Here is an 18,389-nt window from a genome sequence, read left to right on the forward strand (position 1 = left end):
ACTGGGATATGCCACACATTACTTAAGCTGCCACCAACCATTCCCTATAAGAAGTCACACAGACCAGGGATGGATTTTTAAACAAATAAAAGAATAAGGTTTATTTAAAAACAACACACAGGGAAAATAAAATGATCAGGTGAATAAGATATAGTAATGTGGCTTATTCTCATTCATACATGCATACAGTTTGGTTCACACAGAACCCTTAACTTGAAGCACAGACCCTGAACCTATCAGTTCTGGCTAACCAACAGACACCTGAACCTATCAGGTTGGTACTCTGACACACAGTAGTACCCTGTCTGACACACAGACTCCCACACCAGCTTCTTCTTCCCAGCTGCTGCTTCTTCACATCCCAGCGTCTCTCAACTTCTCCACACAGGCTTCACCTATATATACAGTACAGCCCCTCCTCCTGATGTCCCGCCTTCCACTCCCCATAGGATGGAACTTTCCCTCCAAACCCATGACAGACAGGTAACATCAGTGCTGTATGTAACACAGAGCATTCAGGGTGAAGGAATTAACAAAAGAGTCCAAAAATGAAAGTAAGAGACTCTTTTGTGTTTCCCCTTGCCATTAATGTTAACCTGAAAGTCCCATCCCTGTTAGACACCTCCTGGGAGGGTCTGTCTTTATTCAACTTAATTTTTGTTCAGAGGTATTCCTTCATGAAGTGGGGGAACTATATGTGCCCAAATGACTCTTATTCAGCATCTTGTAAAATTGTTCAAAGCCTTTGTGATACTTGAGTGTTTTTTCTTCATTCAGTAAGTTATGAAGCTTGTAATAAGTGGCACCTAGCATATATTTTAGGGTGGTGCTGATAATATGCTATTATGTAAATCATGGAGAATGATTTGGGAAGGGAGCAGGAAAACACAACATACTGCATTTTGTAGTATGATCTAGAACACTGGTTCTTAACCTTGGGTTACTCAGGAGTTTTGAACTGCAACTCCCAGAAGCCTTCACCACCAGCTGTGCTGACTGGGGTTTCTGGGAGTTGCAGTTCAAAAGCATCTGAGTAACAAAGGTTAAGGACCACTGATCTAGAAGAACCTGTCAAGGATAATTTCCACACTGAGGCAGAACAAGGCCTATGATAATCAGCAGCCATATTTTACAAGTGTGCAAAATGCTGAATCATGCAGTCTGGGATGATTCATTGTCCCACACTGATTGGCTGTGCATGGGTATAATTGTGTGGACATGCAGAGAAGATGTAGGATCTCTTCTAATGAATGTCATGTTGTCGGTTTGTATTGCTAAACTTCTGCATATATTGTAAATATACTTGGTGCTGGAAGAAGCTGTCTTTGTGTGATTCAACTGGACTGCCTGGATTGAAACAAAACTCTGCTAACTTACACCAACAGAACCATATATTGTGGATCAGTATAGCAAGTAAGAATCCTGTTGAGATTATACAGTAAAGTAAGTGACATTAAGTCATGGCAGAAAAATGCTTCTCATTAACAAGGTGCTGGTCGCATGTCTGGTTGTGTGCCAGTCACACAACAGATTTTGTGATCAACAGCTTGGTAATGAGCTGCAAATTGTTACCACAACTCATGTGATTTCACATACTCTAGAGTAAACACCCAATAGGGTTCTCCTTACATTTATTTCAGACAAAAATAGCTTGGTTGTGATTTGTATTTGCTGGAGAAAGGAGAAAGATTACAATTCAGTTGAATTAATGTATTTAATAATACACATTCAAAGGATGCTAGTGTTTTTACCTTTTACTCTTCAGTTTTCTGAACTTTGGCAAATAGCAAAGGTTTTGAAAATGTCATTTGGAGAATGAAGGGAAATAACAATGGATTCAAAATTGGGAGGCACCTTGTAATAAAGCAGTGCATTTGTACTTTTCAGTTCTGAATGGCAGGAAAGACTGACTTTGTTTATATTCTTCCGAAATAGTCTGCCATCAGTCACAGTGTTAATAACTTTTGGCCTGGATAAACATGAAATTAAGTTACATACTCAGAGAAAGATAGATAGCTTTAAACTTTTTCGCAATCTGGTCTGTGAGGTAGTGCATGGGTGAAACCAACCTCACATGGGGCAAAACAGTAAATCAGTGTTTCGACACATATTTTTAAGAACCAAGTAGAAAGAAATTTGGAAACAGATGCTTTTAAAACACAAGGCACAGACAAACCATTAACTAACAAAACTGACCAGGATCCTAGGAATAGCTAACCAAAGTAGATTTCAGGGAATAGACTTCCTTTAAGTCTTCTGGCCAAGACAGGCTCTTGTGAAGACAAAGGAAACCTCTCCCATACACACTGGTGTTCTTCTAGGTGCTTGACAGTTCCCAGAGACAGATATTCAAACCTGACCAGTCAATAACCTTGGATGACTTTGGTTGTAAATAGCAGTCTTCATTTGCAGTGTTTTCACATTTGTTTAATGTAACAGCTAGTCTTGAGTTTTTATTTTTGTCTCTGCATGTCAGGATATGTCCGCTAAACCACTGGTTCTTAACCTTGGGTTACTCAGGAGTTTTGGACTGCAACTCCCAGAAGCCTTCACCCCCAACTGTGCTGGCTGGGGTTTCTGGGAGTTGCAGTTCAAAAACATCCGAGTAACAAAGGTTAAGAACCACTGCCCTAAACAGTGGTCCCCAACCTTGGGCCTCCAGATGTTCTTGAACTTCAACTCCCAGAAATCCTGGCCAGTAAAGGTGGTGGTGAAGGCTTCTGGGAGTTGTAGTCCAAGAACATCTGGAGGCCCAAGGTTGGGGACCACAGCCTTAAGAGGCTGTTGGGTGGTGGTGGTGGTAGTGATAGAGGGATGAATCTGTTGTGCATGTGAATGCCAGTGTGGTGTGGCAAATTGCTAAAGGTGGTAGGCTACTTTTTATGATTAAGCAACTTAGCTGAGGTAAGGGATGTGGTGGCGCTGCGGGCTAAACTGCAGAAGTCTGTGCTGCAGGGTCAGAAGACCAAGCAGTCGTAAGATCGAATCCACGCAACGGAGTGAGCACCCGTCGCTTGTCCCAGCTCCTGCCAACGTAGCGGTTCGAAAGCATGCAAATGCAAGTAGATAAATAGGGACCACCTCGGTGGGAAGGTAACAGCGTTCCGTGTCTAAGTCGCACTGGCCATGTGACCACGGAAGATTGTCTTCGGACAAACGCTGGCTCTATGGCTTGGAAACGAGTCGAACACGACTGGACAAAAAATTGTCAAGGGGAACCTTTACCTTTACCTAACTTAGCTGAGAATCCACAGTGCTTAAAAATTCTTTAAAATATCCATGCCCGACTGTTCTAGTCCAGCTCCCTCTTGATGTGACAGTGATCTGAATTACACCTCTCTGGCCATAGGCCAGGATGATTCCATACCTGCGCAGAAGGAAGCTGTCAAAGCAACCCTTGCTAACAGGCGATTAGTTTAGGCATGAGAAGAGGTCAGAGACCACATACCTCAGTAATAAGCTGTGCAAAGAAGAATCTGGGTGTCCAAAAACATACACAGTGCTTCTTGTAGACATTCACAGCAGGGTGCAGCCAAGCTGGAGATAATTCCGTATTATGCTCCTGAACCAGGGGCAGGTAAGGAGAGAAGGAAGAGGAAGTTTGAATGCTGCCTTTGTTTGCATTGGTGAGGCTCAGTTGGGAGCAGGTGTGAAGCTGAAAGAGAAGGTAGAATTAGATGGTTGCTTGCCTGCCTGCCTGCTTGCTTTTTGACCCCATAGGCTTCTGTAGCTTTGGTTCACAATCAGTTAAAACAACACAGTACTTATCATTAAAAACACTATAGAATATCATGCTTTTAAAAAAATCAATATTAAAAATACTTTTTAAAATCCCTGAATTCAATAAATGCAACATTCCTGAAATCTCCATGTTACATACAGCACTGATGTTACCTGTCTGTCATGGGTTTGGAGGGAAAGTTCCATCCTATGGGGAGTGGAAGGCGGGACATCAGGAGGAGGGGCTGTACTGTATAAATATGTGATGCCTGTGTGGTGAAGAGTAGATGCTGAGACAGACTGTGAGACACTGGGTTGGGACGAAGCAGCAGCTGGGGAAGAAGTAGCTGTTGTGGGAGTCTGTGTGTCAGACAGGGTACTTCTGTGTGTCAGAGTACCAACCTGATAGGTTCAGGTGTCTGTGGGTTAGCCAGAACTGATGGGTTCAGGGTCTGTGCTTTAAGTTAAAGGTTCTAGGTGAACCAAACTGTATGCTTGTGTGTGTGAGAATAAGCCACGTTACTTTATTTTATTCACCTGATTGTTTTATTTACCCTGTTTGTATTTAAAATAAACCTTATTCTTTTGTTGTTTAAAAATCCATCCCTGGTCTGTGTGACTTATTATAGGGAATGGTTGGTGGCAGCTTAGTAACTGTGTGATAGATCCCAGTAGGTCTGGGTTTGTCACATTGATTGGTGTCCAGCGTGTGGGATACGACTGGTCCAGTTGTCCAGCGGTCCAGCAAAGCCTTGGCAAGTGTGCCCAGAGCAAGGGGGGTCTAGTCAGGGACAGTCTGAGGCGCGTAGGTAATCTTCTAGGTGTACCTCACGGGGAGGTGCACTAGTAGAAGAACGTGCCAACTGGGGAGACTTAGATTAAGGTGCTCTGAGGCAGCCTGATTTTGGCGGGAAAACGCTGAGGCAAAACTGCGTAGCAACAGTGAGCTAGCTTGCCAGCTGAGAGGCCCAGCAGAGGGGGGTAGGCTCTGACTCGATACTGTTGCAAATTTAGTGCTGAAGAACAGCAGCAATCTCTGGGGAGAGCTGGTTCTGAGGCAAAAAGGAAAAAAGTGGTCGTTTTATTTTGAGGCTTGACTTTTTAAAGCAGCCTGTTCTGAGGGGGGGGTTATGCCCTTGACTCGAAGCCAAGTAGCAGAAATGAGTGAAGTGAAAGACCCCCAGATTGACCAAGGTTCTGAGGAGGAATTTGGCTCAGTGCAAGGTGACAGCACAGGAGAGCAGGACCCAGAACTCAGAAAAATACTCCTAGCCCAACAGCATGAGCTGAGGGTGAGGGAAATGGAGGAAAGATTAGAGAGAGAAAGAAGGGAGGAAAGGGAAAGGCAATTTGAAATGGAGCAAAGGGAAAGAGAGAAACAAAGGCAATTTGAAATAGAGAGATTGGAAAGAGAAGAAAGATTGGAGAGAGAGAAAATGGCGTTTGAATTAAGAAAACTGGAACTGATGAACCAGAACAATAATAACAATAGGGATTCTGAGGGAGGCCAACTGTCTAAAGCTGACCTGAAGAAATTCCCTGTGTACCACAAGGGAGATTGTCCTGAGGTGTTCTTTTCCTTAGTGGAAAGAGCGTTTGTGGACTTCTCAGTGAGGGAAACTGAGAAGATGACCATCATGCGTTCTTTAATCAGTGGTAGCCTGGCTGAGGTTTATGCCGAGATGCCTGAGGAACGGATGAAAGATTTTGCAGAGTTTAAAAAACTGGTGTTCGCAAGACATGGGATAAATGCAGAGCAGCTGAGACAAAGGTTCAGGTCCCTCACCAAGAAGCCAGAACAGACTTTTACCCAAGTGGGGGCCCAATTGGTGAGGCTGCTTGAGAAATGGCTGTCGCAGGAGGGAACAGAGACCTATGAACAGCTTAAAGACTTGATAGCCCTGGAACAGTTCTATTCAGTCCTGCATGGGGAATTGAAATTCCAGGTGAGGGAAAGGAAACCGAAATCTGTGGCAGCAGCCGCAGAGATCGCGGATTTTATCTCCCAAATAAGAAAGCCCTTGGGTGAGGGGAAATCTGTAGGTAAACCCAAAGAAACCTACAGCAAGTACTCTCAGGGACCAGGGAAAAGCCAGCAAGGGGGAGGGGCCCATGGTGAAGGGAAGCCCTCAGGCATGAAACCAAGCCCTCAGAATTTGGAGGGAAAACCCAAACAAGAGGAGAGAGAATCAAAATACACCAGAAAATGCTATTTCTGTCAGGGAAAGGGTCATCTGATCTCAGAGTGTGAGAAATTGAAGCCGCTAAAAGGAATGGTGCCTCAGAATTCTAGTGGGACCAAGCCAAAAGCTGTGTTCTGTGTCCAGAAAGAGCAAGGCTCAGTGTCACAGAGGGAGCCTGTTGCCATAGCTACTCAGTCTGGAACAGCTACCTCTGCTGATCAGGCTGAGGAAAATGGTCCTCTGGTGGAGGTAAAGCGCTGCTTGCTGATAAAAACAGATTCTCAGTTGTTTGAGACAGCAGGGGTGGACGTAGGAATACTTGACCGTCAGTATAGGGGGCTGCGGGACACTTGTTCCCAGATAACCCTGTGCCATCCAGATATCATCCCTAGGGAGTTTATAATCCCAAATGAGAGCATGAAGGTGGCAGGGATTGAGGGGCAGGTGATCTCTCTGCCAGTAGCAGAGGTACCTGTCAACTTTCAAGGCTGGAGGGGAGATTGGCGGCTAGCGATTTCATCGGCTCTGCCAGCAGCCGTGCTCGTGGGAAATGACCTGGCTGAACATGTGAAACGGGTGCTAGTGATTACACGCTCACAAGCCACCACAGGGACAGTTCAGGGGGGTAATGATGAGCCAGAGACGGAAGCAGAGGGGAGTTCAGAAGCTGTGGTGGAAACCTTAACCACAGACAGCAGATTTGGACAGGAGCAAAAGGCAGACGCCACTCTCCAAAAGTGTTTTGAACAGGTGACTGACGCCCAGCTAACACCTGAAACCCCAGTGAGATTTCTGGAGAAAAAGGGGATTTTATATAGAGAAACCCTGAGGAATATCTCAAAAGGGGGAGATGGAATCAGAAGTCAGCTGGTGGTACCTGAAAAGTATCGCCCCATGATCTTACAAAGGGGGCACTCTGACATGTTTGCTGCACACTTAGGGGTGAAAGGGCCCCTTGATTTGATCAAGCAAGATTGGGAGCAGATCACCCAGGATGACCCACAAGACGTTGTGACTTACATAGACACCTTGATGAATGACCTAAGGAGAAATCTAGAGCTGGCAGCAGAAAACCTGCAAGCTCAGAAGGTCAGACAGAAAACTTGGTATGACCACAAAGCTAGAGAGAGGCACTTTGACCCAGGGGAGGAAGTGCTTTGGCTTAGGCCCTGCAGAGAGAATAAGCTGCAGCTCAAATGGGCAGGACCATATAGGGTCATTTCCAAGATGTCAGACCTGAACTACCTAATAGAGCAAGAGGAGAACCAAGCAAGGAGGGTGGTTCACGTGAATGCCCTAAAACCCTACTACAGAGGGGAACAGAGGGTTTTATTCGCGATAAAAGCAGCTGAGAGTGAGGAAGCTGAATTACCCTTCTGGGAGGGTAGAGGGGAAGTAAAATACAACCCAGAGGAGGTAAAGATCAGTCCTGCACTCACCCAAGACCAGCAGCAAGAACTAAAAATGCTGCTTAGTAAATATCAGCAGGTGTTTTCCAACAAGCCGGGGATAGTGAAGGGAGTGATGCATCGGATCCACACAGGGGATGCACCCCCGCAGGCAGTATCCCCATACCGAGTAACGGGACCCTATAGGGACAAGGTGCGGAAGGAGCTGGACGAGATGCTGAGGGAGAACATAATCGTCCCCTCTTCTAGCCCTTGGTCCTCTCCAATAGTCCTTGTGGACAAGCCTGATGGGAGCATTAGGTTTTGTGTTGATTACAGGAAGTTAAACCGTGTAACCACTCCTGATGCCTACCCAATGCCCAGGCTAGACAACCTGATTGAAACCATAGGGGGTTGTCGGTTCATCTCATCATTGGACCTGGTAAAGGGATATTGGCAATTAAGAATTGATCCCAGGGATCAAGAAAAAACTGCCTTTTGCAGCCCTTTTGGTCTCTATGAGTTTCGAGTCCTGAGCTTTGGTCTCAGAAATGCACCAGCCACATTCCAAAGGCTGATGGACCAGACCTTGGCAGGGCTCAGTGACTTTACAGTGGCCTACATTGATGACATAGGGATCTTCAGTAATACCTGGGAAGATCACCTGATACACCTGGAGTTAGTGCTGCAGAGGTTAATTGCAGCAGGGCTAACGGTAAAGGCCAGCAAGTGTCAGCTGGGTAGCCCAGAAATAAAATACTTAGGTCACATGGTAGGGGGAGGAAAGATAAAACCCCTGGAGGCCAAAATAGAAGCTGTTCGTGATTGGCCTAGACCCAACACCAAGAAAAAAGTCAAATCATTTCTTGGGTTGGTGGGCTACTACAGAAAGTTCATCCCGAGGTTTAGCGAGATTGCGGCTCCGCTGACCGATCTGACGAGGAAGAAGGCTGATGACCGCATCCCGTGGACCAGCGACTGTGAGGAGGCGTTCCAGAGGTTGAAGGAGGCGTTAATCAACTATCCTGTCCTGCGTGCTCCAGACTTCGACCGGGAGTTCATCATCTACACCGATGCGTCTAACAGCGGCGTAGGAGCAGTTCTGTGCCAGGAGGATGAGAGTGGTGACCAGCATCCGGTGTCCTACCTGAGTAGGAAGCTTCAAAAAGGTGAGAGACATTTGGCAACCGTGGAGAAGGAGTGTTTGGCCATAGTCTACGCGATCCAGAAGGCCAAGCCTTACATCTGGGGAAGACATTTTGTTCTGTGTACTGACCATTCACCATTGCAATGGTTAAAGACGATGAAAACCCACAATAGCAAACTTATGAGGTGGGCTTTGAACTTACAGGACTATGATTTTGAAGTGAAGGTGGTCAGAGGGTCAGTGAACTGTGTTGCTGACGCCTTATCAAGAAGACCTGAAGACTGAAGACGGCGAAAGAACATGGACTATATGTATATAATGAAAACAAAAAGTTAAAATGTACCTGGTTTTGAATTTGGTTGGTATTAATAAAGGTAAATTGATGTACTGTATATGGTAAAATGTTTAAATGCATATTTGCTATGGTTAACTTGGAGTGTAAGTATATGTAAGTATTATATGGTATGTATAACTGTTTTTGTGTATTTTATACAGGTTGTTTTTTGGTGAAAAGCACGTTAGCTTTCCCCCTACAAAACAACTTTTAAAGAGGGGAGGTGTTACATACAGCACTGATGTTACCTGTCTGTCATGGGTTTGGAGGGAAAGTTCCATCCTATGGGGAGTGGAAGGCGGGACATCAGGAGGAGGGGCTGTACTGTATAAATATGTGATGCCTGTGTGGTGAAGAGTAGATGCTGAGACAGACTGTGAGACACTGGGTTGGGACGAAGCAGCAGCTGGGGAAGAAGTAGCTGTTGTGGGAGTCTGTGTGTCAGACAGGGTACTTCTGTGTGTCAGAGTACCAACCTGATAGGTTCAGGTGTCTGTGGGTTAGCCAGAACTGATGGGTTCAGGGTCTGTGCTTTAAGTTAAAGGTTCTAGGTGAACCAAACTGTATGCTTGTGTGTGTGAGAATAAGCCACGTTACTTTATTTTATTCACCTGATTGTTTTATTTACCCTGTTTGTATTTAAAATAAACCTTATTCTTTTGTTGTTTAAAAATCCATCCCTGGTCTGTGTGACTTATTATAGGGAATGGTTGGTGGCAGCTTAGTAACTGTGTGATAGATCCCAGTAGGTCTGGGTTTGTCACACTCCACTTATCAAAGTTACTGGTTGTGAATATGACAGAAAAGATTCTCGGAGAAATGCTGAAATTGCTTGCCTGCAAAACGAAGGGCAAGCCTTGGTTTTACAGCTTGGGGTTAGACAGTCCGGTGAGCAGAAAGGGATTCCCTGACAAGGAAAGGAACGGTGAGCTACAAAATTCTTTCTGGACTCCCGTAATACGCAGCTATTCTCTTTGGCATGGGTGCTGGAATTATTTGCTTACAGATTTATTTTTATTTTGGCATCTATTCCGAGTTGCCACCCTTCTGCTTTCTATCCTTTTAACAGCTGCACAAAAGCAGACATTCATCCAGTGAGACTGTTTCCAGCACGCATAGAGAGAGAAGAGGAAACCTTTCCTACTGAGTTTCTTTTTTTATCATACAGTAGCTTGAGGCGCAAGAGCTCTGACGGAAAAAAGAAATTGGCAAGCCTGATCTTACTTTGTACCTAGTGCATCCGCCACATCATTAGACTCCAACATGATCGTCAGCAGCCTGGATTTACCTTTATTTGTTGTGTTTCTGTCTTGGTCTTCAAGATATTCAATGAGACAGTTCATTTTGTGAAGAGATGGATTTATTTGGTTACAAGATGTCACACAGCAAGGGTCTGCTCAGCAGCAATTTGCTGTAAAAAAGTTTTGCTGATTCTGTATGTCTCTGAAATGCTTTGAATAAACATGATTTGACATTGACGAAGATGACTACCTTCTACATTTCTTTTCTCTTATTGAATGCCTTATGATTGAGGTTGTCACCTTTTCTCTCGTCATAACCCTCCTGTTTGTGACAAGCAGGAATTAATCCAATAAAGCTTTTCTTGCCGTGGAGATACAGCTATGTCAGTTGACTTCACCTGTTGAATTTCTGTGTTACATGTGACTTATACGAGCTCGTATAGACTACAGAAGAAGCCCTTTTAGGTTTGAAAAGGCTGTGATTCAGTTTCCAGTGGCAAATCCATATTGAGAATTGAGAAGTTAATGATTCCATCATTGTAACTTCAATAAAATCATAGTGGCTGTAAGAGCAGAGGTCTGATCAGTAGGGAGCACTGAATGGTTAAACACTAGATTTTTAGATGCCTTCTGCATCCTTCTGAGCCTGGGCAACTCAGTCTAGCACAATTCATTGCCAGTCTCGTGCAATCCACAATAGATCTGTATTGATGTTTTCAGCTGTAATCCACAGCCCAGCTATGTAAGATTGCAGCCTAGTTGAGCAGTGTCCGAAATGTCAAACTGAATCATGAACTTGATGGTTAAGATGCTAGGTTAGATTTCAGGGAAGAGATTGGGATGGAGAGGTTTAGCATCAGCGTGCAAGATAATGAATTAATTTTAACAAAAAAGAGAGCAATTCTCTTTCAATTGTTTCCAAAATTACTTTTATAGTTCTGAGGTCAGAGCTTTTAGGATTTCTTCCACAGATCATCCAGCACTAACTTTAGAATATAACGTAAGAGAAATAGATGAGTCTGATACATTGTTTGACCAACTTTGATTTGCACTGTACTTTTTCAGTTAATATGCTTCAAGTTTTTGCTTGTTTGTTTTTGAGAAAAATCCAGGTGATTGTTTCTGGATTGTTTGTTTTGATTGTTTCTGGTTGTCGTAATTTTTGCCAGCTGATTGAGAAGTCGGATATTTCCACAAGGAAAGAAAATATTCTGTAAGAATATATAGAGAAGTGTAGACATGGCAATTGATTTCTGATGTGCAGTATAGGACTGAATGACACATTCTATGCCATTTTGAAATAATAGCCTAGCTGCGGTGAAAATGCTTGAGATTTGTGTGTTGAAATATACTGTAAGGACTCGGTTTTATCTGTTTTATGTAGCAAGCAATATTTGGAGTCAGCAATTTGTTTTGTTTGTTTGTTCAGTCATTTAGTCGTGTCCGACTCTTCGTGACCCCATGGACCAGAGCACGCCAGGCCCTCCTATCTTCCACCGCCTCCCGGAGTTGTGTCAAATTCATGTTGGTTGCTTCGATGACACTGTCCAACCATCTCATCCTCGGTCGTCCCCTTCTCCTCTTGCCTTCACACTTTCCCAACATCAAAGTCTTTTCCAAGGAGTCTTCTCTTCTCATGAGATGGCCAAAGTACTGGAGCCTCAGCTTCAGGATCTGTCCTTCCAATGAGCACTCGGGGTTGATTTCCTTTAGAATTGATAGGTTTGTTCTCTTTGCAGTCCAGGGAACTCTCAAGAGTCTCCTCCAGCACCACAATTCAAAGGCATCAATTCTTCGGCGGTCAGCTTTTTTTATGGTCCAGCTCTCACTTCCATACAACACTACAGGAAAAACCATAGCTTTGACTATTTGGACTTTTGTTGGCAAGGTGATGTCTCTGCTTTTTAAGATGCTGTCAAAGTTTGTCATTGCTTTCCTCCCAAGAAGCAGGCGTCTTTTAATTTTGGGGCTGCTGTCTCCATCTGCAGTGATCATGGAGCCCAAGAAAGTAAAATCTGTCACTGCCTCCATATCTTCCCCTTCTATTTCCCAGGAGGTGATGGGACCAGTGGCCATGATCTTAGTTTTTTTGATGTTGAGTTTCAGACTGTTTTTTGTACTCTCATCTTTCACCCTCATTACAAGGTTCTTTAGTTCCTCCTCACTTTCCGCCATCAGAGTGGTATCATCTGCATATCGGAGGTTGTTGATATTTCTTCCTGCAATCTTAATTCCAGCTTGGGATTCCTCCAGTCCAGCCTTCCGCATAATGTATTCTGCATATAAGTTAAATAAGCAGGGTGACAATATACAGCCTTGTCGTACTCCTTTCCCAATTTTGAACCAATCCGTTGTTCCATATCCAGTTCTAACTGTTGCTTCCTGTCCCACATATAGGTTTCTCAGGAGATGGATAAGGTGGTCAGGCACACCCATTTCTTTTAGGACTTGCCATAGTTTGCTGTGGTCCACACAGTCAAAGGCTTTTGCATAGTCAATGAAGCAGAAGTAGATGTTTTTCTGGAACTCTCTGGCTTTCTCCATAATCCAGCGCATGTTGGCAATTTGGTCTCGAGTTCCTCTGCCCCTTCGGAATCCCGCTTGTACTTCTGGGAGTTCTCGGTCCACATACTGCTGAAGCCTACCTTGTATGATTTTGAGCATAACCTTGCTGGCGTGTGAGATGAGTGCAATTGTCCGGTAGTTGGAGCATTCTTTGGCACTGCCCTTCTTTGGTATTGGGATGTAGACAGATCTTTTCCAGTCCTCTGGCCACTGTTGAGTTTTCCAAACTTGTTGGCATATTGAATGTAGCACCTTAACAGCATCATCCTTTAAGATTTTAAATAGTTCAACTGGAATGCCATCACCTCCACTGGCCTTGTTGTTAGCCAGGCTTTCTAAGGCCCACTTGACCTCACTCTCCAGGATGTCTGGCTCTAGGTCAGCAACTATATTGTCTGGGTTGTCCGGGATATCCAAAACTTTCTGATATAATTCCTCTGTGTATTCTTGCCACCTCTTCTTGATGTCTTTGCTTCTGTGAGGTCCCTTCCATTTTTGTCTTTTATCATGTCCATCTCTGCACAAAATTTTCCTCTAATATCTCCAATTTTCCTGAACAGATCTCTGGTTTTTCCTTTTCTGTTATTTTCCTCTATTTCTTTGCATTGTTCATTTAAGAAGGCCCTCTTGTCTCTCCTTGCTATTCTTTGGAAGTCTGCATTCAATTTTCTGTAACTTTCCCTATCTCCCCTGCATTTTGTTTCCCTTCTCTTTTCTGCTATTTGTAAGGCCTCGTTGGACAGCCACTTTTCTTTCTTGCATTTCCTTTTCTTTGGGATGGTTTTTGTTGCTGCCTCCTGTACAATGTTACGAGCCTCTATCCAAAGTTCTTCAGGCACTCTGTCCACCAAATCTAGTTCCTTAAATCTGTTCTTCACTTCTACTGTGTATTCGTAAGGGATTTGGTTTAGATTATACCTGAGAGGTGCAGTGGTTTTTCCTACTCTCTTCAGTTTAAGCTTGAATTTTGCTATGAGAAGCTGATGATCAGAGCCACAATCAGCTCCAGGTCTTGTTTTTGCTGACTGTATAGAGCTTCTCCATCTTTGGCTTCAGAGAATATAGTCAATCTGATTTCGATGTTGCCCATCTGGTGATTTCCATGTGTAGAGTCGCCTCTTGTGTTGTTGGAAAAGGGTGTTTGTGATGACCAGCTTGTTCTCTTGACAAAACTCTATTAGCCTTTGCCCTGCTTCGTTTTGAACTCCAAGGCCAAACTTCCCTGTTGTTCCTTTTATCTCTTGACTCCCTACTTTAGCATTCCAGTCCCCCAGAATGAGAAGAACATCCTTCTTCGGTGTCAGTTCTAGAAGGTGTTGTAAATCTTCATAAAATTGTTCAATTTCAGTCTCCTCAGCAATGGAGGTTGGTGCATAAACTTGGATTATTGTGATGTTGAAAGGTCTGCCTTGGATACGTATTGACATCATTCTATCATTTTTGAGATTATATCCCATTACGGCTTTTCCCACTCTTTTGTTGACTATGAGGGCTACTCCATTCCTTCTACGGGATTCTTGCCCACAATAGTAGACATGATAATCATCTGAGTTGAAATCACCCATTCCCATCCATTTTAGTTCACTGATGCCCAGAATGTCAATGTTTATTCTTGCCATCTCCTGTTTGACCACCTCCAGCTTCCCAAGGTTCATAGATCTTACATTCCAGGTTCCTGTGCAGTATTTTTCTTTCCAGCATCAGACTTTCCTTTCACTTCCAGGCACGTCCACAGCTGAGCGTCCTTTCGGCTTTGGCCCGTCCACTTCATCAGCTTTGGAGCTACTTGTACTTGTCCTCCGCTCTTCCTCAGTAGCATGTTGGACGCCTTTTGACCTGAGGGTCCCATCTTCCAGCGTCATATCTTTTAGCCTTTTGTTTCTGATCATGGGGCATTCTTGGCAAAGATACTGGAGTGGAATTGCCGGTTCCTACCCCAGGTGGATTGCGTTTAGTCAGAAGTCTCCACTATGTCCTGTCCGTCTTGGGTGGCCCTGCACGGCATAGCCCATAGCTTCTCTGAGTTACTCAAGCCCCCTCGCCACGACAAGGCAGCAATCCATGAAGGGGCAATTTGGCACTCAGTAATTTGGCACTTTTGACAATTTTCTATTTTATATAGACATATGCATATAGTAACTGGCAGGATAGTTCAGTGAGTTAGGTGTATTGCTGCAGGGCCAGAGGTGGAGACTTAGATTTTACATTGTACTTTCTGGGAGGAGAACCAGCCTTTTTAGCCCGTGAAAGCTGCATAGTCCCAGGGCACCCCAGGAGAATGGAATGGTAAACCGCTTCTGAGTTCTCTGTACCTAGAAAACCTTGAAAACAGCCACTGTAAGTCAGAATTGAGTTGATGCCACATAATTGTTCTTATGCATATAGTGCTACAATGTCCTTTCAGTAGGGTGTGTTTGACAAGTATTTTGGCTCTTGTTAAGCTTTGGCTTTCAGATAAATTACGGCCGGGATCCGATGGTTGTTGTGGGTTTTCTGGACTCTTTGGCCGTGTTCTTAAGGTTTTTCTTCCTAACGTTTTGCCAGTCTCTGTGGCCGGCATCTTTAGAGGGCAAGAGTCAGAACTCTGTCTGTGCTCTGTTAGGAAAAAAACCTTAAGAACACGGCCAAACAGCCTGGAAAACCCACAACAACCATCAAATTACTGATTATTTAAAACATTTGCTAATTGCTTTGCTGCCTACCAGAATTGATGTACACAATGTTATCTCTCCATTCTCTTACTCTTTCTTTTTTGCACATACAAAGACCTCCATATACCACCCTGTTATATTTAAAACATGTTGCAGTTGTGACCACATTAGCCATACTTCATACTAGTGATGGGATGTTTGTATTTGTCTCCCAGGAGAGACTAATACAAATATTGCCACCTCAAGTGGCTGGGCCTTTTGGACCTACTCCCCAAAATGGGCTGGTTCACTTACCACTTGCAGCGTGCTGGGCATGGCCATTGTTGTTCACGACGCACCAATAGCAGAAACAGCCTGACCCGCCCTTCCCTGCCTCCCTGCATGGCCGAGCACTCAGAGGTTGAGCAGGGAGACCCGTCATCCCACTTCTTTGCTGGAGTGGTTAGCAGCACATGGAGGCGGGGAGGTGTTAGTCGGGCCGTTTCCACCTTAGGAGAGAGGTCTGAGGTAGACATGAAAAGGCAGCCTTTGTGTAGGAGAGGGGGCCGTTACTTGCTGATCTACCTCTGGCAACAAATTCAATGGATGTGATTGGATGTGATGGTACGCTACCCTGTTCTTGGCAGGAGGGTGCTAATAGTGCTAATTCTTAGCACTAATAGCAGCTTCCTTCTTAGAAAGAACATTAACATGGGAGAAGATTCCTCTGTATGTGGCTCCTGTTTTTTAAAAAAAAACACACACAGAGAGAAAAATATATTTAAAACAGTGGCTGAAATCTTGTTGCTTAGTTTAGTAAGTCACACTAGAGTAGGCCCATTGAATGAGTGAGGATTTAGTCATCTCTTCTGTAAGTTACATTAATTGAGATAGGCTTAGGAAGCAACTCAGTCACAACTAGAAGAGGCCACTTGAATCAATGAATTTTATGGACGAGTTGCCTTATCTAATTCCTACTGATTCAGTGGGCCTACTCTAGTGCAACAATACTACACTAAGCAATAGGTTTTTAGCCAGTACAGTATGTGGTTTTACACAAGTAACCACAGTGCTCCAGCTCTGTATGGCTGTTTTTCCCCTCAGCTCCATTTAAGTTGTCAGCAGAAGCCCAGTGCAGGTGGCTGTTCCACTGTTTTCTGGTTTTTTTTAAATTTTTCTCACCCTTCCTATTGTGAGACAAGTTATGTGCTTCACATTATTCTGCATGTTTTCATGTGAAAGAAATTGAAACCAAGGCTGCAAGTGTATGCAACTACCTGAAAATGAACTATGCTGGAATGAATGGCAGTGCATACTGAGCAATGTATAAGAGTAAGATTGCACCGAGAATTTATAGACCTTGCCAACATGATGTGGTTTCATTGTTAGTTGTACTGACAAAGTATGTCAGTATTAATATGCCTTTCATTGATCTAACCATTGCTGTTTCCAACTATTTGTCATGGCTGGGCTAATCATTGTTTTTCTGATTTGGTGTTACGTTGTTCTAGAGAGATTTAGGAGGCAGCAGCATTCTTTTCGAGCCCCAGTTCTGCATCTTGCCATGGGACATTTAGACATTGTTCCGAACACAGTACTGCATTCAGTACTGCAACAAAGAGTCAAATATCACTCACAGGACTGTATTTTACAGAGTCCCTGGCCTAAGCAACGGATGCCCTTCTTCCAGAAAACTATGACACATAGTTCCTGCAGCCGGCCCCATTATTTTGGCACATGAGAAAGAAAATCCTGCACGCACCTTTCTCCAGCTTCAGGGCAGTAACAAATCAATAACAATTAATAACTAACAATCACATGAGTTTTCCATGGTGTCTGAAATCTGTTGCCTGCCTGAGGCAGCTACCACACTTTGTCTAACAGTAGGGCCAGCCATGATCACTGCTTGCATTGTTGGTACTGAGCTATGTGATGAGCAGTTGGAGTCTCTGGCTTTCCATAAGTATTCAGACAACTGAAAATATCGATTAAATGGTGTGTACAGCAGACTGTCATGGAACTGAAGCCCCAACAGTGCAGCAGGGGCAGGCGTACATTTTCTACAGCACTACATCTTGGAGGATAAAGTAGCACTGACCAGTCATTTGGCAATCCGGAATCATCGCAATTGTTAAAGGAAGATCTATGGAAGAAATCTTGAAAGCTTACACCTTCCCTCACAAGAGAAGCAATGAATTTGAAGATCAAAGACTTCTGCTTGTGTGTAGGCCCTTCTCCTATTCAGACACATGGCTGCTTGCATGAGGAAAGCCACAAGGGAGCAGAGTGGGAATAGCTTCTTCCCTGTAACCATGCTGATGATCTCACATTACATAAAGACTGAATTAGACATATGTTGGGATGCAGGACCCCCTCTCAATTTCAAGCAAAATAAGGCATATGGTGTGAATTGGCACAACTGGATCTGTTCCAGAGATACTTGAGAGAGACAGGGCCCCAGAGATTGTAGTCACTTGCTTTACCTTAGCAGCAAAAATAAATAAATAAACAAACATTACAACTTAGACGGCAGGAAAATAAAAAGTAGAGGCCTGTGGCTTTGTGTTCCTAAAATCTTATGAAAGATCCTACCCACACTCAACCAGTTTATTATTATTGCCAGCCTGTCCTGCCAGTGCTTTCTGCCTTTTAACAGCCTCACAACGGAGCTTCAAAAGCAGGGAGGTGCTTTTGGCTTTGCCCTGTCTCCAAGTGTTAATACTTGAAAAACAACAAAACGTTTGTGGTACCATTTTGAAGAAAAATGTCTTGAATCCTGCAGAAACACAACAGAAATAACATCTTTTTTCTTTGATGTTATTGTGCATTCTAGAATAATAAAAATGATGTGTGTCTGTCTCTCATTCAGAGTCATAGCTTAATGATCAGGAAGTCTAGACATATGAAACTCTGCATGCATAATGAAGGGGGCTTGAAGGTGTGGCCTTGGTAATTAATTGCTTTGTAAAATACATTAATCCAGTTATTTTAATTCTAATGGCTTGTATCCTATTCCAGAAATACGGAGTGGAAGGGCAATAACTTGTGTCCCCCACTTGCAAAGTTTCCCCATCCTATGATTTGTTGTGTGATTGATCTCATTATTGGTGTGATAGGTGCTTTGTCTGGGTGGGGCTATGTTTATGCATTTGCCTTACTGCTACATATTTCTGCTATAGGA

The 18,389-nt window shown here is 43.8% G+C and overlaps 1 protein-coding gene across 2 annotated transcripts in view; it reads left to right on the plus strand.

Annotated features, from left to right (window-relative positions):
• The window catches only part of CSMD1 (CUB and Sushi multiple domains 1), a 1,337,717-nt gene that overhangs the window by 909,391 nt on the left and 409,937 nt on the right, over positions 1-18,389 (plus strand). The window lies entirely within an intron of this gene.

This window comes from Pogona vitticeps, chromosome 1, assembly GCF_051106095.1.
Source record: "Pogona vitticeps strain Pit_001003342236 chromosome 1, PviZW2.1, whole genome shotgun sequence".
NCBI classification, from domain to species: Eukaryota; Metazoa; Chordata; class Lepidosauria; order Squamata; family Agamidae; genus Pogona; species Pogona vitticeps.